Source organism: Megalobrama amblycephala, linkage group LG22 (genome assembly GCF_018812025.1).
Source record: "Megalobrama amblycephala isolate DHTTF-2021 linkage group LG22, ASM1881202v1, whole genome shotgun sequence".
NCBI lineage: Eukaryota > Metazoa > Chordata > Actinopteri > Cypriniformes > Xenocyprididae > Megalobrama > Megalobrama amblycephala.
In genome coordinates, this window is record NC_063065.1 from 24638114 (window position 1) to 24664200 (window position 26087).

Consider the following 26087-nt stretch of genomic DNA (forward strand, 5'->3'; position numbering starts at 1 on the left):
TTAATCTATTGACAGCCTCTCTCTCTCTCTCTCTCTCTCTCTATATATATATATATATGTATATATGTATATATATATTCGTCCTCTTCGTTTAGGGGGTCACACTTGTCTCCATCATGGTCAAAAGTGACCAAAGCCTTGAAATGTAACTTTTTTGTTTTTCAGGAAAACCAATGTGATATATTTTTATTCAATAATATTTTTTGATTATTATTTGAAATTTTGAGGGGATTTTATGATACTATGCAATATATATACAATTTTTATTAGCTATTTTCCCCATTGAAAATAATACACTTTTCTTTCTAATATATTTTAAAATTATTTTTCAATTAAAGCAGTATTCCATGTTAAAATAGAAGCATTTATAATCAAATTTTTTGAAGGTAGATTAGTGACATCTGGTGGGAGTAAAAATAAACTTATGTAACCACTAGATTCCTATATAGTTCTATATAAAGTGGCTTATAAATTGTCTAGTGGTTTTTAGACACAAATACTTATTTTTATTAAGTTTTGGATTTTGATTTATACTTAAACATTCTCAAAGACTACTTGTTGTCAAGGCTTAGATTTTTTTTTTTGCACTCTTGGCATTTAGGAGTGTCACCGCTTCATTGCTGTGCACTTTTTTTCTGCACAGTGGCTGATTTGTAGTTTGTAACACCAAAAGATTTTTCTTGTATTTCCCATTCATTTCCGTCATTGTCGTCATTTTTGACCGCAAAAGAGCCACGTGTGACTATTTATTTTCCGACCCTTTAACATATCTGAATCATGTTCATGATTTTTTTTGTATGTTCACATAGTTAATGCGACAAAAGTCACCAAGTGTCATCTCATTCCGATGAAGCAAAAAAAATTATATATATTTTATCACCCCCGCAGTATGGAATCGCAGTGGCATCATGTTGTATTTGCATGGTCCTTGCACTCATCAGCTTGTTTTGCTGTTTTTGTCCAGCAGAAAATATCTCTTTTGCAGCCATTGTATTGGATATCACATGCCAGTTTGGCTCTGGACTACCACACCATCCTCTAAAACATTGTTCGTGCTGTGTGTTTGTGCTGCAGGGTGTGCGACTGGTGTCCTAAAATAACCAGCACACGATTCTAAGTGGGTCAGAGCAGGAAGTGAATGCCAAAGGCCTACACATGCACCAATGGGTATACTGTGCTACATCCTGGTCGTTTTCCCTGCAAGCAATTGTGAAGAATGATACAGTGTCTGGTTAATGCACGTCATCATATCACTGACACTTATCACACATTATCAGAAATAAACAGTGGACAGCCATTGTAGCCATTTTAAAGGTACACTATGTAACTTTTTTGTTCAAAATGAACAAAATTTAAATAATGAGTCAATACATCATCAATCCTTCTTCTTTTTTGTCTTATCCTGACTGAATACGTTAAGCCTGTTATACGTGTTTATACTTTAGACCTGATGGGATTGATTTTGTGGGAAATTGCAGACGTGTCAATTGCCCGTGCATGTCTCGACATATCCGTAAATAGAGAAAAGTTTCTTCTGTGTTACAATATATTCCGTTCCTGAAATATTTGGTTCCACTGGGTGGCACTTTTATGAATGTTCATAATAGAGTGGTGGAACTATAACTAAAACATAGGTAGGTTAATACTGATGTATTTTATGTCATAGAATAAAATGTGTTAACCACGGACCTTATTTCAGCCATTGACCTTTTGACCTTTAACGATGGAAACGGAAGTGCTAAAATGCTAACTTGCTTCTGGGTTTTGACCTACAAAAATGTGTCATAGTTCCACCACTTCCAAATGAAACTGAAGATATTAGTGCATGCTCCTCAAATCGCAACTGTTTAAAGGATTAGTTCAGTTTCAAATTAAAATTAGCCCAAGCTTTACTCACCCTCAAGCTATCCTAGGTGTACAGTATATGACTTTATTTTTTCTGACAAACACAATTGGAGATATATTAATAAATATCCTGACGCATCCAAGCTTTATAATGGCAGTGAACAGGACCAATTGAGTTTGAGCTGAAGAAAGTGTCTCCATCCACGTCATCCATCCATCAGAAACGTGTGGTCCACACGGCTCTGGGGGGTTAATAAAGGCCTTCTGATGCAAAGCGATGCATTTGTGTAAAAAAAAATATCCATATTTAACAAGTTACGAAGAAAGTGTAAACTGGTGTCACACCAGTTACACTTTTTCCGTAAGTTAAATAGGGAAGGCGTAGGATGTAGCGTAAGCTTTGTGAACTGCAAGAGTTTTACACTTTCTTTGTACGCTGAATATGGAAGGCGGTCTGGTGGAAGCTAGATATTTTACTTCATAACTTGTTTAATTTTTTTTTTTTACACGAACACATTGCTTTGCTTCAGAAGGCCTTTATTAATGCACCGGAGCACATGTTTATGATGGATGGATGTGGATGGAAGCACTTTCTTCAGCTCATACTCATTGGTCACGTTCACTGATATTATAAAGCTCTGATGCTTCAGGATATTTATTAATATTTCTCCGATTATGTTCATCAGAAAGAAGAAAGTCATATACACCTAGGATGAAAGTGAAGTAATCCTTTAATGGATTATTTCGAAAAGGTAATAAAAGTTTCAGTGATAAGCAACAATGAGAAAAAAACAAAATGAGAAAGACAATGAAATATTCAAAACAATATGTGGAATGAAAGATTGCAAAATTAAGTGCATTTCTGAGATATTTATTAAAACAGGGCCTTAGCACTCAATGAGAAGAGCCTCCATGTATGTAGAGGATTAATTGTAAAGGATCTGTTGTGAAGGGTCAATTCATTATGGTTGTTTTAGTGCTCTGCTCGAATTTAATTTCAAGGAAGTATTTATAGGTACGGTCGCCGTGATTTTCGCCAACATCTTTTGTTTATCCTGGAAAAACAATCCAAAAACATACTACAATATCCAACAACATTTTAAAACATATATATATATATATATATATATATATATATACACACACACACACATACACAGTATGTAATTTAAAGACAACTTAAATAATCTATTACATTGTATGTATTGTATGTATAATATTGTATGTACAATAAATTATATTTGTTCATAGAGGTGATAAAATGTTGTGTTGCAAAAATGAGTACACCCTCCTAAAAGTTACTAAATAAAACGAAATAAAACATTTCTGGTGTAAGGTTAAGGCAATGTTTGATCAACAGGTAAGTATGTTGAACCAAAACATTTAAAGAGAAGTAATTTCTTGACAATTAAAAGTGTTATATAGCCCTCTGAATCATTCTGAGACGTAATGCTGACAACAATGAAACCACTTGGGAGATAACTGTTAGGAGACTTATTTCTTAGCACAAAAGAGGACTGTGCTACAAGAGGATTACCAAAGCATTGTTTTAAGTGTGGAAATATAGTAAATGTAACACAGAAATTCAAAAAACAAAAAAACAAAATGGACTTGTGACAAGGCCCCTGAAATAATCAGACCTTCATTTTAAGCTTTCATTTAGTGATGAGGGATTTTTTTTTTTTTGCTAGACAAAGAGCAGGAGAAATACCAAAGTGAGTGTCTCAGAGCCAGCAAAAGCTATGAAAAGAGTGACTGTTTATCTCACAGAGTAAGATGCAGCCTGCAGAAATGACATGGTTGTTGTTCTCACTGGAACTACCTACTGTAGCCAAAGCACAATAAAGTATAGGGAATCAATATTCTGGGAATCAATATTCTGTTCTCATGAGACCAAATCAATCTTTTTATATCTAACAGCATCCAGAATGTTCTGGTGTTGCTAGAGGAGGAGTACAGTGAGAAGTGCCTGGTTCCCACAGTAAAGTTCAGTGGTAGTAAAGCTCTTATATCGGGATGTATGAGTGCTGAAGGTGTGAGGGAGTTGTGCTTTATCAATGCTGTCATGAATTCCCACACCACTGTGTAATTTAATACACAAACTTGAAACAGAAGATGTTACCCTTTCCTCATTTACTGTATTGTTGGGCATTTTTTCAACATGACAATGAGGATATGCATTCTCCTATGGTGAAAAAACTTTCTGTGGACATGTATTGCACTCAGTCTTTACTCTCTTGAGCACTTGTGGGGGATTCTGTAGAGACGAGTTGAGCAACACTCCCCATTAAAGATCAGGGCATTTAAGGAGCTCATCATCCAGGAGTTAAACAGGACAGATGTGACAATTTGTCATGAACTTGTACACTCCGTGCCAAGAAGGGTCAGAGCAGTATATTCAAAATTATGGAGGGCATACTAAGTACTAGAATATTATGCTTTTGTTGAATTAAATCTAGGGTGTACTCATTTCTGCAATCCTTAATTTAAACAAAATTGGCTAATTTACTTATTTTATGGCTATTAATGACATATATTTCTCACTTTTTATTATGTATATGTTTAATACATTTTAGTTTTGCCATCTTTTTATGAATTGTATTAGTGATCATAAAGAAAATACATCTTTTGTATTTGTTCAGAGGGGATGTACTCTGCTGTACACTGTGTGTGTATATATATATATATATTAAGCATTTTAATATTATTTTAAAAAAATATGAGATTTTTTTACATTAACTGTATGATTTAAATGTGCTTATTTATCATAAAAATATTTTAAAACTGAAAAATCAATAAGATCCTAAAATCATTCTTGTTTCTTTCTGTGAATTTTGGGGTGAAATATGCCCTGGACATTCCTCAATTATTTTCAGACACAAGGGGGCAGACATGCATTCTGCTGTAAAAACTGAATTGTTACATGTCTTTATGGCATATGCAGGCATACATGATTATTGTGGGTTTGGGGAATGTATTTGTAGGATATGAGTTGATTGGATGCATGATGGGCTTGGACTGAAGTCAAACTGTGGCTTTGTCATGTCCTGTAATCATGTAACTCGCGTCCACAAAATTAAGTGTTGACATGTTCTTTGAACACAAACGACGCATATGCACGCCTAGGAAAACAAAAGCACATCAAGTACATTAACTCGTTGTCTCTAGCCTAAAACCACTAATGGAGCTAAATATGTACCAGAGAATTCAATTCCTTATACATATTAAACAATTAAACATTACATATTAATAAGATTTCATTACTAACCAAATCAAGCCAGTAAACCTCACAATCTCTTTTCAATTTCAGATTTCTGGCTGTGTTGTTTTATCAACAAGTCTGCAGGTACTGACATCGCTCACATGTTCTCCATCTGGTTGGCACTGATAAGAACTTCCAAAGGGCTTCTGGGTAATAGTCTTCACTGACTTAAAAAGCTGGGACGTAATGTATTCAGGCTGAGATGGCCCTGCCGGCAGCCTGCGTCTCCTGCTCTGCACAATCAGCTGTGAAGTGTGCGGTTGTTAGAGGCGAGCGTCTCTCTGAGACTCATGATTCATGCCGCACCCCCATTTCAGAGAGAGAAACAAAATGGCTCCTCTCAGAGCCAGAGGGGGAGCCAAAAATCGTCACAGCAAACTGAAAATTGCGGCAGAGATTGAATGGAAAAATACTGTTTCACGCCTCCGGATTATACCACTTCAATTTAGATATCATGTCGGTTTCTGTTGGAACTGTTTTATTGTCAAATATTTGCATATATGATGAGATGTTGATATCAGTACAGAAATATGGGTGAATCTTTATAAACCTATCAAAAACGGTAATGAAAATATGTGGAGGCAGTTTTGTTGTTTGTTTTGTTTTTTTGTTTTTTCATGGCATGTTTGTTATACTAACTGCTAGTGTATTCGGTGGGTGTGGTCTGTAACCATATTTGCAGACTTCCCCTCATGCTCAGAGGCTTGTGGGATATAAAAAGGACACAACCTCTATTTTCTGGGTCATGAGCTACGGTTTATGCCCCAGGTGTCAACTTCGCAAGGTGCATGATGGGATGCCAGATTGTATAGATATTACATGCAGGGAGGCAGGAGGGGGTGTATATCTGGAATTTTCCAGAAAGTCTCAATAACTTCCCAGGCTTTATATAGTTGTATGTGCATAACACTGTAAAAGTCATTGACTCTTCTACATTAGCATCCTATAGATTTAAATTGATTGGAGTTTGTATCACATATATAGATATGTGATATATATATATATGGGATATATATATATATATATATATATATATATATATATATATATATATTAGGGCTGTCAAAATGAACAAGTTAATTTTGCAAATTATTTTATTTATTTAATTTCTTTTTCAGTTTAACGTGTATTAATATAATGCAATTAACGCATCCATTTCTGTCATCATTTGGCTGCGCTACAGTATATGATCATGCTATCATTCATTCAAATGCTATTAAACCATTCAAGCATGACAAGATGCAAAAGAATGCCGTTTCTGACAGCGCTCCAGTACCTCATTGAGTTCTCCTTTGCGCTTAAAGAATGGACAAAAACACGAAATTATGTCAAAGTTCCAGTTTATTCAAGTATCCTTGTAAGCTCAGTCTTAAATCAGTTAAAAAGTGTCAAATGAATGTAAAAAGTTGTGAGAAAGTAGGATTTCTGTCAGATCCGTGTCATGTATACTTCAGGTCTTAAAGTGACAGCAGCCTAATAAACCTGCTGCTGTCTGAGTCATTGTTAATCAAAGAAAGAAAAAAAAATATCCCTCACTGCTCTTGACTGAATAACTTTTGTAGCTTTAAAAAGTATTAATCTATATTCAATTTATAATGTATGCAGTCAAGTTTTGTGCAGTGTTTGATTATTCAGTTTTTGTAGCCTGTGTTTAGGCCTACCTGTTAGACCTACCTGAACATCTTAAAGCACTGTTTGCAAGGTTACATCGGTCAAAAACAATAACTTTTCTGTGCATTTTAGCAGGGCAGGTAAAAATCTGAACCGGCCCGACTGGGCCAGTAGAAATAAAAACCTTAGGCACAGGTAAATGTGACATTTATTTAACAGTGGATTTATGTGAAATTTGTTTCCTTAAATTAAAATTTGTTATATTTTTTCAGTTATATAACAACTTTCAATTATACTGTAATGTAGAATGGCTATAATTAAGGGTTAAAATTGAGAAGAAAAAAATCCATTTAAAAGTATCAGTACTGGTATCAGTGATACTGGTCTTCATTTATAGTGCTTAATAAAAATATGCTATTAAACAAATAGTTAAAATATACTCTCTTTATGTTGTTTCTACACTATTTTGCAGATTCAATGTGAAAGTATTACAATATAAAAATATATACAAATCTTTAATGTTAGGTTTGATTAATTGCAAATAATTACAGGAAAATGTGTGATTAATTAATTTTGTTTTATATGTGTGTGTGTGTGTGTGTGTGTGTGTGTGTGTGGTAAGCAATGCTTACAATCAGCAAGACAAAGAAGGCTGATGACATATTATGCAAAAAAGCAGCAAAACGCCCCTTTCCACCTCCTCGACCCAGTTGGCTCCAAGCACTATGACGAAAGACAGAACAGACGTCAGCAAAGAACAAGTACGTAGAGAGATTTCTCTCAGTCCCCCCTCGCCACTTCTTTTTTTAGTCAGACACATATGGAGGTTTCGTTTCTTTCTTTTATTTTTACAACCCATCCCTTTTTTAGTATACGTGTGGCATTGTGCTCTGAAAAATGTGGCGTTCTTTCTGAGGAGTTAATGACAGGGAAAATTAGAGGACTGAAATTATGTCAACTGCCGGTCATTATCAGCCAATCACAGCCTGTCATATCAGCCAATACTGATAGATGGGGTGCAGAGTGGTAACCAATGGAAACATGTTGGTTTGTGCTAGTGTACATGGTGGTGCCTTAAAACACAATGCCTTGCAGTGAGGAGCGATGGGATTTCAGCGGGTAAGGGGCAATGATTTGCTTTTTAAGCGCTACATGATCCTGTTAATGGTCTTCGGAAGGCATAATCGTGTCCTTTGCGAGGAAAAGGGATAAGCAGATGCCGTATTCTTTACTTTCTCTCGGTTTGACCCTTACGATAAGCCTGGTTAATGACACGCCGATGGGCTCACCTGTTCAGCCACAAAGGTTTTAAGAGCATGTGCGAGCGCTGTAACAGCATGTGCTCTGTGAACCAATTGGGATACTGAAAAAAAAAATTTTTCCAGGAGAAAATATGAGTGGTGCAAAACTCGCTACTATGAGAGGGTGTTGCTATGTGGTTTCTAGGTGAGAAAAGAGCCCATTTTCAAGTCTTTGTGGTATTTTATTTCCTAGATGTGGTTCAGGTCCCTCCTTCAGTGTAGGTTTATGGATTTTTTTTTTCTTTTTTCTTTTTTTCGGTTATATAGCATCGAATAATGTGAGATGTGAGCTGTAGAATAATAATAATAATAATTAAAAAACACCACAAGGTATTGAGGCTTATGGTGCCTTCACATGCTATCAGAAATGTCCTACTTCCCACTTCTGATGTCGTGATTACGAGCTTGTCCCATTCAAGTGCTTTGTTGTCCGAAATAACAGGAATTATGGAGGGCACCAGGTTTAATTTTGCCTATTTATTGGGAAAATCTTATTAAAGCCAAAATATTTAGCCTCCCATTCATTGCCAACCATATAAACATTCTAGATAGTCAGCTTGCTGACAATTCTGGAATTTCGGTCAAATACAGGCTATTTCCACTGTGTATAAAACATACAATATGCTTCAAATGATTATTCATAGGCCTATATGTAAATATGTACTACTTTAATGACAAGATGAGGCGATGTAGCTGTTGTGGAAAAAACTAATAAAAGAATACCAGTCACAGCAGCAATCGTTCTCCCCTCCACCATGTTTAAAGTTTATGGCCAGCCTAACTCAGGAACTTGGGTCTTAAAATTATCCCACAGCTTCCCAGTGGTAAATATGACTTGAGAGGGTGTTCATGTCCAATTTTTAACTAGGAAACTCTTATTTACGATAGCTAATTCCAATAGCACATGAAGGCAGCAATATATAACTTGAGCAGCGTATTTTTAGAATGTCATGTCTTAGGGCTGAAAAAAAGATTTTTCTGTTCGCCTAGAAGTCGGTCATTTTAAGCGATTAGTCGACTAATCGCATGTTTATTAATAAACCATATAATGATGATAATGAGCCTTTAATGCCTACATAGCCTAATCAGCGCTAAAGCGCACACATAAAGCTTGCCATATCACACCGGCAGAAGTAATGATTATGAATGCGTCGAGGGAAAACAGCAAGGAGATTGCTTTAACATTTTAATAATTATTGATAAACTAGTGTTTTCTGTGTTTTTGGGCTGCAATGATGAGGTTGACGATGCTGAATCGTGATCTCCGCAGTAGTGCGTGCGACTATATATGCATACGGATTACATAACCTGAGAATATTTGTTTTCCATTTGAATTGGTTCATTTAAAAGTAGACATTTAGCTTTCTATAGATATATTTTACATGTCTGTGAGGTAAGCTTACATGATGTTTCGGTTGTTTTTTTTTTGTTTTTTTGCCGCGCTCAAGTTTACAGAGAGAGACGGCAGAAAGCGCACCCTGTTTGCTTTCATTATTTTACAAAAGCACAACGTTTTGTTGTTATTGTAAGTGCACACAAATGAAGTAGACTCTTTACAAAAGCTGTATTACTCTTATCTGTATGCCAAAAATGACAGAGTATTTTAAGTGCAAGTGATCGCACCGGCGCCTCCATGTTAGCTGTCATGCAGTAAGCTCGTTTTATTCAGCTTTCACACTCCACACAAACACTTGAATAGCCCACATTTTTCTAGGTTAATGTTAAAGCGAAAGGCCATGTAAAGTTTCCACTACTTACATGTTTCAGATGATAAGCCATATTTGAGGTCTATTAATGATAGGCGAGCATTTGGATGTCCAGATGTTAATCATCTGTCGATCACAGACTGCATGACTTCGCCACTTCCTGTGAATTTTTTACCCCCTGCGACTAAGCGACTAATAAAATTTTGGTCGAATAAGCCTCTTCTCATTGACTAACGGTTAGCAGCCCTATCATGCACGAGACACTAAAAAAGATACAAAAAGTGAGCTCAATGGTCAAAGACATTTGTCATTGCATATTTAGATAGATATAAAAACAATGGAACGCAAAAACAAGTTCTGTGTGAGATATTATAACTCATTATTTGAGGTATTATTCATGCCTGTGGCTGAAAGGATGAAGGATGAGTTTCACCCTGAATTTGAACCGCAGTATAAGCAATAGTGCCACTTGCATTAGAACACCACTGATTCTACAATTCTATGTGTAACCTTTTGCTTTCAGTTGAAAAGGCTGAAATAGCTGTACCCATAAATGAGTTTCTAGCATGGATACTATTTCTGTCCGTTTTTGTGGTGTTTTCCATTGATTGTGTCAAATGCGATTACCTCACGGTGGCGTGAGGGTGTAGTGAAATACAAACGTGAATCTGGCTGGCTGTTGGTCGTGCTCAGGCGAGGTGACTCAGACAGCTGAGAGACTAATCAAACCAGGGAAAGAACTAGATGAGACGGCTGGAAAATCCTCCCTCAGGCCTGGGAGAAGCGTGAACCAACCAACCCACACATTCGTAACGTCATTTCTTATGATTTAGGCAGCAGTGTAGAGGTCCAGTAAAAGATGACACCCAAATACATGTTTTGATAGGATTTGATTTTGATTTTTCCTAATTAATGGTTTGCACTAAGATAAGCATAATTTTCCTTTAGCTCATTCTTAGGGTAAGATGTTTGTTCAAATCACTAACCTGGAGTACTGAAATTTGCTGTGTAACTCGTCCTGCAGCGTTTGTGCTACAGACATGAATGATATGTCAAATTGTGGGGCTTGTTGAGGAGCGGTTTACATTTCTGAGTTATCAGAGATCCTAGTGGGCAGTAAAACCGGTGAAAAAAAATCCCATAGACCCATAGCCACATCTACAGACCAGAATATCATAGATCACGGGGGTCCAATCCTGCTCCTGTAGGGCCACTTTCCACATATTGTCTGAGTAGGTACTACTCCTATTCATTTGTCTATACTTTCACTAGTCCTTAATCCCTCCCTGTTCTAGCTTGTACTCCGTTACAGTTAGTAGTTCTTGTGTTAATTGCCTCTTTAAAGGGTCAGTTCACCCCAAAATGGAAATTCTGTCATTTACTACTCACACACGTGTCGTTCCACGTCCGTAAAACTTTTGTTAATCTTCTGAAGTCTGAGGTTTCTATGTTTCCATAGAGATCCAATGCAACTACCACTCCAAGGTCCACTCGTGTAGCTTCATAAAATTGAGTTTAAGCTACTGGAGTCACATGGAGTACTTTAATGATGTCTTTTTCCTACCTTTCTGGACCTTGGTGTGGTAGTTGCGTTGGATATCTATTAGGGCTGTAACGATATGCGATATGAAACCAAAATCGCGATACGCAGGTCCACGAACCTGTATCGCGATGTGAGAAGGCAGAATCGCGACACACCCCTTCCAACTCCCAGAGTTATCCTTCCTGTCCAGATCCAATGCTACCACATTTTTAAATTACTATAAGTATTAGGGGTGTAACGATTTATCGTAGATGGTGTGTCTCAATCAGCTCTCTAGTTCAGTAAGTGTTTCGGGCACACATTGAATCTTGCAAGCAGGTTTAAACGTTTCTCATGTCAGTCTCTTGCATGGTCGCGTGAGAAAAGTCGTGGCTTTCTTTCACCGCAGTGCACAGCAACAGCTGTGCTCACAGAAAAGCAAAAGACGCTTGCGATGCGTTGCTTTAAGTTAGGGGCCGTTCACATATTGCGTCTTTTCCGCGTGCAAGTCAGTTATTATTTTCAAATGTAGCCGGGCGGCAGGCGCGCTCATAATGGGATCAACGCGGTCACAACGCGCATGCAATTCTCAACTTCTCAGAATGCCGCAAGCGCACCGCAGGTCGTGTGACAAGAATCAACCGATCAGATATGGCATTTCCATAACAAAACATCAAAAGCTCAGCCGAACAGCTGATCATAGCTGTTCATGGTGGTTTTTATATCTTATCTCCATCAATATATCTCGTAGTAAAACTAATGCAAGGGCTAGAAATCATTTATCCTTTGCAGAAACATCCTGATCCTCTTGGAGAGCTCAGTTCATGGTTGCATAGCAACGTCCGACGCCACAGTAGCGCAAGCGCTTTGGAAAGAAGGAGAAGCGGTGCGGCCGCGCCTTCCACGCGTTTTTAGACGCGATATGTGAACGGCCCCTATTCATAATTCTAAGTTCATGTTAAATTTAAAATTTTTTTTTCAGTGACAGACAGCCCTATTCAACTGTTAATTTGAATACAAGGTTTTTATTAAAATTTTATATTTATTTATTTTATTGAAATGTGATCTTGTATGTACAATAAGGAAAATTATTGAAATTTGTTCATGTTTTTTTAATAAATCTTGTTTGAATTTCAGTTTCATTTTGTTCAAAATATCGTGATACCTATCGTATCGTGAACTCTGTATCGAGATACGTACCGTATCGTGATCTGAGCGTATCGTTACACCCCTAATATCTATGGAGAGAGAGAAACCTCTCAGACTTCATCAAAAAGATCTTAATTTGTGTTCCGAAGATGAACGAAGGTCTTACGGATGTGGAACAACACGAGGGTGAGTAATAAATGACAGAATTTTAATTTTTGGGTGAACTAACCCTTTAAGATGAATTGTTTGTTGTATTCCTCATTTGTAAGTCGCTTTGAATAAAAGTGTCTGCTAAATGAATAAATGTAAATTTATTGTAATGTATATTTGATGAGGAGTGGACTTTGCGACTATATAGTGTTAATGTGTGTAGTATAAAATCCAGATGTAGTACATCTGCCATGTTGTCATTGTCATGTGACTTGCTTCGTCAGTTGTGTCGCTTCACTGCCATTCTCTCCAGTGGTCTCATGGGATAGTGTCCAGTGGATGTACAATTCAGAATCTCGGTGGAAGTAGTAGGTCATTTTTGGATATTGTTTTATTAATACTGTGAATTCCAACACGCTACTATTTTCGCATACTGTTTTTCATCTACTATACAGTAGAGAAGTATTCAGATGCAGAGCTAGTAATCCTGATTCACTGGTTCAGGTGTGATTTAATTAGGAGCAAGATTGGGTTGGCGTTGGGAACTTTTACCAGTAAACAACCACCAAAATGACCTTAGCAACACCCTAGCAACCACTCAGAATGGCATAGCAACCACACAAAATGCGCTAAAATAGTCAGAACAACTTAGCAACCGCAATGCCCTGGCAGCCGCCTACACAGTAGCATCACGGTCACGACTTTATCATGAGCAACAACGACAATTTTTTAACAACACTGGTGTTAGTCATATTGCAGAATTCATAATGCTGGAGTAAGACTCATCCTTCTGGTGGATTATTATGGATAAAGTGTTATACAACTCTGAAGGCTTGATGAGCTTTTACACTCTCTGTCAAGGGCCTCTCACTGACACATAACCATCATCTCCAGCTATCTACTTAGTTGTCAACTCAGTAGAAATGCAAAACCAGAGGTTGTGAAATGGCATAACTGTACTTGGACATGGTTTATGACGTTTTTTGTTGTAATTAATATTTAAAAGTCCATGTTGAGAGCTCTTGTCCAAATTCGCAATGACGTAGATTTAGTTATAGCAGGGAAGGGCCACCTTTCAGCAGATTTAGCTCTAGCTTACATTAAACACATTTGAACCATGCTAATAAAAGTCTTCAGGATCACTAGAAACTTGAGGAGTGCAGGAGAGTGATCTTTCAGAAGCCGACTACACACAACTGAGTTACAGACTGGGAATTTTGATGGCAATTATAAAAGTAAGGCATGTCTAACCTTGTTAATTCACTGTTTTCTCCCATAAGCTGGGGATTTATTCGGGGATATTAAAGGCAAATCATTATCAAATCATTAAAGAAATTATTAACAATTTCCTGTGGAAACTGCAAGTTCACTTAATATGTAGATGAAATGTAGAATTCAATTTGTACATCAAAGATGTCTATAAATATAGATTCAATCAAGGCACTGCATAATGACTTCAAACTAGATCAAATGCAGTAAAATTCAACAGCTCATGTTAACCAGCCTCACAAATGAAGCACAGACTAAATGTGATATGTGTTTCACAGTGTGATGTGTCTGAATTTTGTAGGGTTAATGTTTGTTTTATTTATATTAATCTAATTTGCAGTAGTATGCTGGGTTTTGTTCACAATAAGATCATTCCATATGTTTAGAAAATAGATCAGGTGAATTACCATTTCATGCCAGCTTTAACTTTCCAAAACTGTCAGGTGAACCAGACTATAGATATTAGGGCTGCACGGTTATGACAAAAATCATAATTGTCGATTATTCTCTTGAAATTGTAATTGCAATTATTAATTACAATTATCACAACTGTTATCACAAACAGTTCGGGCAGATCCTGCGCACACAGTGCTCGCATTCTCTATCTTGATTAGTTTACGATCTGTTTTACAGTCCTGTCTAATACACATTAGATAGAACTGTTATACAAAGAAGATAGACAGTATGAAAAAGTATTAGCTTTTGCCGTGTGGTTGATGCCCAATGTCGCTAGCTTAGCAGAAATGCTTAATCATGTTTTGCTTGGTCTGCTCAAAGTCGCGCTGGATTTTCTCCTTAGCATGAGGTTGAGAGGTCCTATCACTGTTTTTCATGATTGTAGCGTTAGTTTGTGGAGTAAATACATAGGCTGTGTATTTGGCGGGTGCTGGTGTTTCACGTGTGTTCGACATATCAGCTTACACCTACGTCACTGGTTGCTCCTTTTGTGCTAGGTTAGACCTTTTACATTCTGAAGTAGTCGTGATTCGCCTCTCGTGATGTAACATGCTCTAAACACACCTCTTAAACACGCAGCATAATGTAAGTGGATATTTTTCCTTGTAATCGCGCCTTTGGACGATTACGAAATCGTGGCATCCGTAATCGTAATCGCGATTAGAAATTTGATTAATTGTGCAGCCCTAATAGTTTTGTGCGGAACTAGAGTCTGTAATGTGAGAATTTGTAAATTGAAGATTTCCCTATTTGCATATCAGCAAAAGATTCACAAGAACATTTTCAGCATTACATTACATAGATTAGACAATGAGGTGACATCACTTTACTAATTCTTACCAGTACTTTAGTGAGATGCAGTTAACACCTGTTTTTAATTATCAAACATTTACACAATGATATTTTATTAGCAAGAAAACACTAACATTTGAGAGAAAGTAAAGAGACAGAATTCTAACATCAGATATCTGAAAGTAATATGATATAATATTAGTGGTCAAATTGATCTGCTTGTGTGAATAGGGATCTTATAAAGCAGTACATCTGCTATCTCCAGCAGCAGCTGGGGGGAGTCATGCTCCAGTAGCCCCTCACAATGGTGAGCAGATTTAGCTGCGCTCCAGCAGGAACACATTCATCTCACGTCCCCCCGCATGACAATGGCCTCATCATTGGCCACATCAGTCTATTGACGCGTGCCTGCAACCTTCAGTGCCCATCAAACCTGCTAAGAGAATCTGTGGCTTTTCACAAATCTTTTTCGAACACACTGTCTCTCTCTCTATCATAGGAGAAGTAGTAAAAATATCCTCTGGATTATTTTAGAATTTCAGAATTTAGAAATCAATCTTCAGGTTGACGTCTTTATTTAGCATTTTAATGCAGGCTGATCAGATGATTAGCAAATGTAATGGAGGCCAGCTAGTAAAGGTTGGTTTGAATCCTGCTCAGAGCTGTGCTAGTAGGACCAGTTACACTTGTACCATGACCCAGATGGGAGTGAGGTTTAGGGGGGCGAGTGTTACAGAGGCCAGCTAGTAAAGAGCTGTGCAAGTAAACCTAACTCTGCTGGCTTCAAGAGGCACGTTAGCGACTGAGGCTAGAGGTTTCGGTCTTTAGCGTCCTTGTTAGCGTGCCTGCCTGCCTCCATGCCGGTGACATTGGTTTGAATCACACTTGGAGCGGTGCTAAGACCAGTTACATTGGTGCCGTGACCCAGTTGGGAGTGAGGTTTAGGGGAGTGAGTGTAATGGAGGTCAGCTAGTAAAAAGCTGTGCAAGTAAACCTCACTCCCCTGGGCTCAAGAGACACACTAGCGACTGATGTTAGAGGCTGCAGTCTTTAGCGTCCTTGTTAACGCGCCTGCCTCCCATGCCGGTGACATTGGTTTGAATCCCACTCGGAGCGGTGCAAGTAGGACCAGTTATATTGGTGCTGTGACCCAGATGGGAGTGAGGTTTAAGAGGTGAGTGTAATGGAGGTCAGCTAGTAAAAAGCTGTGCAAGTAAACCTCACTCCCCTGGCCTCAAGAGATGCACTAGCGACTGATGCTAGAGGCTGCAGTCTTTAGTGTCCTTGTTAGTGCGCCCGCCTCCAATGCCGGTGATGTTGGTTTGAATCCCTATTGGAGCGGTGTTAGTAGGACCAGTTAAATTGGTGCCATGACTGAGATGGGAGTGAGGTTTAGGAGGTGAGTGTAATGGAGGTCAGCTAGTAAAAAGCTGTGCAAGTAAATCTCACTCCCCTGGGCTCAAGAGGCTCACTAGTAACTAATGCTAGAGGCTATGGTCTTTAGCGTCCTTGTTAGTGTGCCCGTCTCCCATGCTGTTGAGGTTGGTATGAATCCCGCTCGGAACGGTGCTGATAGGACCAGTAACATTGGTACTGTGACCCAGATGGGAGTGAGGTTTAGGGGGGGTGTGTAATGGAGGTCAGCTAGTAAAAAGCTGTGCAAGTAAACCTCAGTCCCCTGGCCTCAAGAGGCACACTAGTAACTAATGCTAGAGACTGGGGTTTCTCCTGCCAAAACATCCAACCTGATCTCACGGGAAAACATAACTATGTTACGAGGTGGTGACTTTGTATGAGTTCATACAATGTTAATTGTACAAAAAGTACTATTATTAAAAAATAAGTGAGCATGAATGTCCACCTCTAAACATATCCATCCCTGGGGTGTAAGCAGATCGTACAAAAGAATGCGATCGTACAATTTCATACGGATTAGCCACCAATTTGCCAAAATGTGAAATAGTTAGCAATTGCCATGAGATTCTGTTGAAAGATCCCATTCATCATGTGTCTCCTCTAGTATTACGTTTCAGAAGAGATTCCAATAATGTCCTAAAGTTTGTTTGGATTTGTGAAGATAAGTCTGCAGTCAGTTGCCAGAGATTGCAATCATTTCTCATCAAATCTTCCATGATCTAATATCTGAGCTATATGCTATCCAAATTTATTTTCTACCTCTAGACTCTTATTGTATGTCAAGGATTGTTTCATTTTTGTCCTTTTTTATTTATTTTTGTTGAATATTTTTTGGATAAACATCAGTAAATGTAAAGCTTAAATAAAACAACTGAACTGCAAGTAAAGTCTCTCATGCTATTCAAGAATGCCTGAGCAATGTGTCATAATCTATGTTTTTCATTTCAGATGTGTTGTTCTTTTTTCCCAATGGGTAAACTTCTTATACATTCCCACTGATCTGACATTTTATGATGGAGCTGTTCTGAATGATGGTTATTATAATGATTATCTGGTCTTGAGTCCAGTGTGTGGGCTAAGATGCTTTCACCCACTGAAGCCACTTCACTTTGGATGAGATAATTGTGTTAAAAGCAGCCACACATATCCAAATCGCTCAGTGCAGAACTGTCCAACCATGTCTGGAGACAGCTGCATTCACCTCTGGTAAGCGCTATAATCTATTTCCACCATAGATACACTAGATTTGATGTCTTTCCAGGAATCCATCATTAAATCATAAACATTGTTCATTCAGTCTTCATACATCTGGCAAAACATTGATCATTTTCACCACCACTGTTTGCACTAAACTTGTATTAATGTCGGTCAGAACAGTATTTTGCTAGCGTATTCTAGACACTAGAATAATTGATTGGTCTGATCAGGGAAGTGTCTTTTTGAATTGTTTGCAGGTTTCCCAGAAGATTATTATTATTATTATTCAGATGTTGCTCTTGCATATCTGGATAATAGAATAAAAACTTTAATTAATTTAACTTTGTCTTAGATGTTTCTCCTAATATTTCTTTGGAGAAATACAAATAGTTTAGAGATATAATAATTAACACAGCACAGATTTGGTCTTGAAGAAATTTCTTGAGAAATGTTTGAGGCCATATTGAGATTGCTGACTTTGGCATCTTGGCACCTCAATAAATTTTGAGATATTGTTGAGATTTCTTCTGAATCTAGAGGAGATGTGAGAAATTACTGGTCTTTTTCTCAATATCTGACAAGCAGGAAACTTAAGCAAAAGTCTCAAATTGCTTTGTATTCTATCAAAAAGGTATCTTGAAGAAACAAATGAGATGTTAAAGATCTCATTTATGATTTTGTTTTCTTTACTATGGTGTTTACATTGATCTTTCACTGTTAGCCTTTTCTCAGTCTTTTTACACTATTCTTGCACTGAATATTTATTGTCTTCCAACCACATAAATCCAGATCATGATTGATTGATTGATTGACAGATATTTTTGTGGGATTTCACAACCTCGAGAAGTTGTATTTGAAAATGATTGAAATGGTTAGAAGGAATGAAATGGTAATTGTAGTATTTTTTCATGGTGAAAGACATGAGGCCACCTTCTGATACAGTTGTGCTCACAGAAATAAGTAATTAAAGTCTATTGCTCATACTTAGAGTTAGTGATATAAACAAACACGTACAGTATGCACTATTACACATAGTAGCATGCTAAAACCTCTTCAGAACGCCTTAGCAATATCTTGCCAGCTACTGACTTTGAGGCAAGTGGCACAGTTTTTTTTTCAGATGTTTTAGTTATTTTTTTCATATTTGTTTTTATTTATTTATTTAAATTTGGAATTCTATTTGGAATTCTTAAATTTCCTACACTCTTGGTTGTTTCAACCTATATTTGGGCAAATATGGACAAACCCATCTGTTAGTTTAAAATTTAAATTAAATTCCTAAACCCAGTGGTTGGGTTTATCGATATTTGACACAACCATGGGTTGAAAAAACCCAGCATTTTTTAGTGTAGGATAAAAAGAGCATTTAACTTAAGATATTGGAAAATCACAAAAAGTCAAATCTGTACTTTGATGAGTAGATTAACCTTGGGTGGCCCATCAGTGGTGGGGGACTTGATGAATTTGACATGCTTGTCACCCTGAGGCAAAGCCATTTGAATCGACACCTGCCTCACAACAGCTCAGACTCAAGTGTGTATGGAAACAATCACGACGCCTGTGTAAATACACTGGATCTCCAGCTGTGATGCACTGATTGTGGAAAGAAGCAAAGAAAAAAAAACTGATGAGACGAATATGAAGAGACAGCTGTGTGTCTTCTGTTGTTGAAGCTAATAGTGTACACAAATGATGCATGACGAGATAAAGGTCAGATTTTTTCCCTTTTGCATAAATAGCAAAATTTGCAATCAAAATTGCAGTCCATGAATTGTTTATTGAAAATGAAGTATGATTATTTTCATATACTGGTCATCCCTGGTCTGTAGCTTTATGCTGACATTGTAATTTAGAGAAATATTTCTATAAAAGGGTGAACTTGACTTGATTATTTCCACATTTTATTATTAACATAGTAGTAAGAAAATGAACAGGATTTCAAAAGAATAGGGTGGAAATTAAAAGCTGAAGTAAGATTTTTTTGATCCAGGATGGAATGGTTAAAAGTGAGACAACCTAAATGACAGTGTTGACAAGTTGGGGCTACTTTTAAATTGTTTCCTTAGGTTGACTTCTTTCTTCTTTAAAGAAAGTACAATTTCAGCACTCTAACACCCCAAACCCCATAACAAAATGGGTTAAAACAAATTTTATTTATATTAATAATTATATTAATAATTTAATATTTTATCTGATACATATATGACACACATGATGGGGACATGAAAAATGTCCTGCACAACAGGAATAAGCTTTATATTGTATCTTAATAACCATGAGCATTTTGCATTAGGCATCTGTCAGCATGACATTTTTCTCATTATGATCTTCATTGTCATTGTAAGGAAATGGCAAGCATAAAATGTCAAACACAGAGTGAATAATGTTCTTCTGAGTGGGATGATGAAACACAAATCTAAGTAGGACATATGCCTAAAGCATCAGTCCACAGTCCAATGGAGAGTGTAAAACTTATGTTCCGCAGTATTGCTTAATTACAGACTTTAATTCATCTTCATAACCTGCATTGAAAGGGTCTTGCTGATAATTTCACACATTTGACGATGCAACCTGTGAAATCCTTTTAATTACAGAAGGCAACTTTGTATCATTGATACATTGCAGAATAGTTAAACACTGCATGGCCTGGTTGATGTTTGGAATTTAGTCAGTAGCTTTGACTTTATTGTCTCACTAACATATGGTTACAGCCAATCATCTCATTAAGTAGCTTATTAATGGGGCAGCTCTAAGACTAAAGGCCCTTTCACACTGAGCATGACACGATAAAGCGTAGCGAATCGCCAACGGACTGTGCTTTCACACCGAATGTGAAACAATTGATCGCCTTTGGCTAATTCACACCTGCATGATAGGTGGCGCTGACCGAGAATGCATTTTTCCTCATGTATGTATCTCATAATTTTCCATGTGGCTTTAACCTTTTTTTACTGCACAAACACAAACTATCAGTCACAGCTGGGTAACAGCTGCATTAGAGTTACAATTAGCATCAAACACAACAATTTCTGAGATTTCCACGCTCTTCAGATCACATAATTCAGTGGAAAATGAATAGAAATTATATTCTGTATAAAGAAATATTAAACAATATAAGTAAACATGTATGAATACATCTGTTCTCAGACACCAATGATAACAAGAACTCAATATTCATTCTCTTATCTCCTCCTGAATACTTTTCTTTGGTGTTTACACTGGTTTTCAAAACAGCACTACCAATCTCGCCCTTTTGTCCAAAAGCAATGGCTCCAGGCACAAGATTTAAAGCTTAAATGTAATTGGATGGGCCATTTCATCGTGGGGTGATGAGGAAAAAATTGACACGCTGATTGGAAAAAAAAATCTCGCTTTGTCTCGCCATGATTGATCATGCTCGGTGTGAATATCTCCATGGGCATCTTTTATTTTCGATTCAAGAGTCATCGCATCATACATTCGCATCGCTTAATCGCTCTCTGTGCAATACTGTGTCTACGGATGCAACCAGTGTCACATCGTGCTGCACCGCAACAGCTAGAAGCTGTTCACACTGGACGCTACAAAGCGACAGTTGCGCTTGGAGCACATCAGAAATAGAACAGGGCATCAGTTTACTGTTTAGAATTTGTCGCGTTGCGAATTAGGAATGCAATCTGGACATACTAGATCTGCCATGCCATCATGATATATAACGTTAGCTGCATCATGGTTCCCTGCGATTGACGACTACCCTTCTTTGGCCTCACTGGAAAATAGTAAAGTGTCCGTCGGATGCGCACTTCAGTTTTTCACATACTAGAAAGCATAAACGGACACAGGGATAGAGACTTAGAGTTAGTCTTTTTTATTTTTTATATTTTTTTTAACCTAGCAACAACTTGCCGTACTCCAGCAATACCTGCAATAGCATAGCTATAGACTAAAAACATTCAGAACCCTTAGCAAACATTAAGAACACCCTGGCAACCGTTTAAAACACTTTAAAGGATTAATTCACTTTAAAATGAAAATTACCCCAAGCTTTACTCAACCTCAAGCCATCCTAGGTGTATATGACTTTCTGATGAACAGTCTGGCAGAAGCTAGATATGGGGTAATTTTCATTTTAAAGTGAACTAATCCTTTTAATTTTCATTTTAAAGTGAACTAATCCTTTAACATTTTTGTACAGGCTAGCGCAGTCTCATATATTTCTTCATATATTTCTTGCTGGTTAAATCATAACCACCATAAAAAGACACTGGTTAATCATAGAGACTGTACTTCTCTGCTTTGAATAGAAGCCCAGAGCAGGTAATGTGTCTGTCAGGCTCATTGTCAGAATTGGGGGGCTGGTCTTGGTATAGAGATTCAGTCCAAGTAGGTTGTGGGCCCGTTGCCCACACTAATCATGGGGTCATTATGGCCACTGCTGTGTCTCCGCCTGTGGGTTGGACTGCACCATTTGTAACCCAACAGAGCAGGAAATTTGGCACTTTAGCTGTGGTAACTCAAGCCTGAGAGATCCAGTTGAGGGAGCACCACTTAAAGAGGCTGATCAAGTTGGGCCCCTTTGGAAATGAAGGCCGTCAGAGGCCAGGGAGACCTAAAAGGGGGGCGGGGAGGTGTCACCGTGATGCATGATGAGGGGCCTCCTTGTGGGTCGGGATGTGGACGACTTCATACAGAGTTATTGATTGCCTGTGGTCCTCCTATCAGCCTGTGATTGATGGTCCTCTTTCTAGAGGTTGAAATATCAGTGCTGGCTTTGCCTTACTGCTTCGAATTATGATGTTTGCCTGGGCTAGTCATATGATAGAAAGTGCTAAAGAGAGAGAGTGTGAAGGAAAGAAAGAGGCAGGGAGGGTCAAACGAGATGATCAAGGTCCACAGGAAGAGGTAGCGGCATCTTCTAACGGAGCCTTTTTGGGTTGCACATGGCAAGTGAACAGCATGGCATCTAGAGTCTCCTCTGGTTTGAAAACTGAACCACGGGGAAGGGAGGGACCTAATGAACACCACGGGAGCTTCATAACAAACCAGAGAAACAGAGAAGCGGCCATGAATATTTCAGCTTTCTGCAGCTCTTCAGGTATAACGCTCTATCTCTGCAGGCCACACAGATAAACACACACACATATAGAGGTTGGGCTTCAGCCCCTGTTGGTGAGTGTTGTCCCCAGTGAAGTGTGAAAGGCTGCTGAAATTGATTGACAAAGAAGAAGATGCTTGTCAATGCTTGCCAATTATTGGATGTTATGATGGGAGTTGAATGCTGTAACTTACCAGACATCCAGTCAAGCAAAGAGAGAATGGAAGCTTAGGAAAGACTTTAAGTCAGTGTTGATTGATGCAGAGAAGGGTAGATTGATGGCTTGTATTTGAATGTGGCAAGCAACAAATCTATGAACCGTTAGGCATAATTGAGTCTTAGCAGCACCTTAGCTTCAGCAAAGCACTATCTTCATATCAAGAACTAGTTTTAGCGGTATAGAGTTCTTGAGGTGGCTCTTTGGAGATGTTACATTTGTGTTTTGGTTTCTAAGTTTTTTAAAGCATATACATGCACAAGAATGTAAAGGGTTTTCTAAAGCACTAGAAGATAAAAAGTTCTTTGTGGAACTTAAACATGTTCTCAAATTACATGAGGCTGTAAAACCCTGAAATGAACACTGATTGTGTTTTGGCTTTGCAAATGCATTTACTTAGATGTTACATCTGTTCACTGTTTATTTAACAACAGTGACAGTGAAATATTAAAGATGACAAGGAATATCAAAGATGATGTCTTCTATAAAACTGCTAAAGCCCAAAGTATAGTTCACTTTTTACAGGGGTGTGACGAGATCTCGTGTACGAGATGCGAGACTAAAGTGTGAGAATTTCTGTCGAGGCGAAAAAGTCTCGGTTTGCCATCAGAGTGTTAGGATGATTAGGAAAGAAAGCACTGCTAGTTTACATTACACCTCCACTGTCCTTTTGCTTTGTGTTTAAATAAAAAACATAAAGTTGGAAGTCACCGCCGCTCATATTTAAAGAGTACGCGCGATCACTGAAAGTGAAAGTAAACGCGCGCGCACGCGCTTCAAACGCGATTTCAACCCCGCATTTTGAAAGCGGCTCCCTGTTCTCAAATCTCTCAATATGAAACTATTTTAGGCTGGGCAGTGTAGTTGTAACCATCTCTTAGCTGTCAAAGAAAAAGTTGGTCTTATTTGCCTTTGAAATTGAAGGGTGCGAATGGTTGCACTTATTGTAAAGTGTTATTAAAAACGAATAACAGTTTTCTCTTAATCTTTTAAGCACAAACAGTAAGGTTTCATTTGTTAACATTAGTTAATGCACTGGAACTATCATCAACTAACAAATGACTATTTTTATTAACTAACATAAACAAAGATAATAAATACTGTATATATTGCTCAGAGGTGTGTTAATACATTAAGTTAATATGAGACCTTATTGTAAATGTCATTTTTATTTATACTGTTTTATTTCTATGACAGTTTGTGGAAAGGGTCAGTTAGGAGGTCAAAGTTGTAGAAGCTCATAAATATGTACAGTAACTGAAGAGAGAAATCATACAGAAGAGAAGACATTTGAGTTAGTGCAAAACCTTTTAATATTAATTGTTGTCTTTTAGCATATGATAATTCATACAGAAAAGAACTGAATAACATCAAAGATGATGTAAAACATTTCAAATACACCTGCAGAAAATTTTTTCTAGTCATGTATTTCACTAGAGGATTTCTTAAAAATAGTGTGTAAATCTTGTCTCGTCTCGTCTCGTGAACTCAATCTCGAGTCTCGTCTCGTCTCGTGAGATACCCGTCTCGTCACACCCCACTTTTTACACGTACGCGAGGGTCAGCGTACAATGCGCATGGTGCGAATTTCGGCATCATATGTACGAATATGTATGTGCAGGTCATTAGTTCAGATGACAACCGTGGTGGCAACCAAGGTGGCAACCGTGCCCTGGGGGGCGTCGATTCACAAGGTAGTCAAAAGAAAAACTGCATAAACAGAACAGAGCGGAACGCATGCAAGCTACAGCGAAGATGGAGGCCTACATAGACAAGAGACTGTGTAAAGAGGTTAGAAAGTACCCTCAGGGCTAAAGTCTTCTCACATTTGAAACAACAAGAGTCCTAATGACATGGAAGTTTATCATTCAATTTTTAATTAACAGCAGCTTTTATAAGAGTAGAGAGTCTCCTGAGTAGAGAGGGGAGCATAAGTTGCATGCAGACCACAAAACTGACCGCAGCTCCAGTGGAAGACAGTGTCTGGATCTAAAACCTTCACATGACACATACATCATATCTACACATCTGTTAGTTACTAAACCAAGATTGAAATCTTGTTGTGTCATATGTGATAAGACTTTCCAGTCTTATGGATGTTGCCATCTTTAATATTACTATAGTCAATATTCCTTCCATGGTAACAAGCAGTGTTTCTCAGTAGTAACTGATTACATGTAATCTGGATTACATAATCAGATTCCAAAAATTAAGTACTTGTAATTAGAAAATATTATGTTTTAAAATACTTGTAATCATACTTCAGTTACTTTTTTATTGATTAAATAATTACATGTTATTCTCACAATGGCTGTAAATTATACATAATTAATTGATTCTCTCTATTTTTTATCTTTTAAATTTTCCTTATAAGCCTGCTGCTTATATAAATTCAGAAGGTCACAGACCAGTTACTAGTCATGTTCCTATATCACTGAAAACTGAGACCCACACTGCATTTTATCACTGAATTTACAGAAATCATTTCATTTTTGAGAAATGTTTTCTCAACATTGCAACACTGCATATCAAATAATCTCTTATTTCAGTCTATAAATGGGAAAACAAAGTAATTTGCATTACTTATTTTGAAAAGTTACTCAGGAATTTTGTTGTAAATTTAAAAGTAATGCTTTACTAGTTGGGAAAAAAGTAATCTGATTACATAACTCTCGTTACTTGTAATATGTTACTCCTAACACTGGTCACCGCTATTATAAGCTGCTTTGTCAATCTCAAATACTGACCGTTCAAAGTTAGCCATAGAGAGTTATACATAGAGTGGCATTTTGTGACTTCTGCCAATAAGTAAACACCTATAGTAACCACATAGCAATGCCCTGTCAACCACCCACAATACCTTAGCATTTACACGGGCAAGAACCACTCATATTTTCTTATTAAAAATGTAATAAGTCTGTCTGTTTAGTTTGTAAGTTTGTCTAGGTGGCAATATCTTAAGCTAAAGCCTTTTTCTGCAGTTAAATTACAAGAAGCTAAGAAGATGTTTTTTTGAGAAAAGAACTTTAAAACTTTAGAACTTTAGAACTTTAAAAATAACTTTTTAGAGGCAAGATGGTGGCTCAGTTTGTACCAATGTTGCCTGTCACAGCAAGAAGG

The 26087-nt window shown here is 37.5% G+C and overlaps 1 protein-coding gene across 1 annotated transcript in view; it reads left to right on the plus strand.

Annotated features, from left to right (window-relative positions):
* The first annotated feature begins 7359 nt into the window (after positions 1-7359).
* The window catches only part of myo3a (myosin IIIA), a 128362-nt gene continuing 109634 nt past the window's right edge, over positions 7360-26087 (plus strand). The window contains 1 exon segment of the mRNA XM_048174702.1: positions 7360-7479. The gene's annotated coding sequence lies outside the window, so the exon portion shown is untranslated.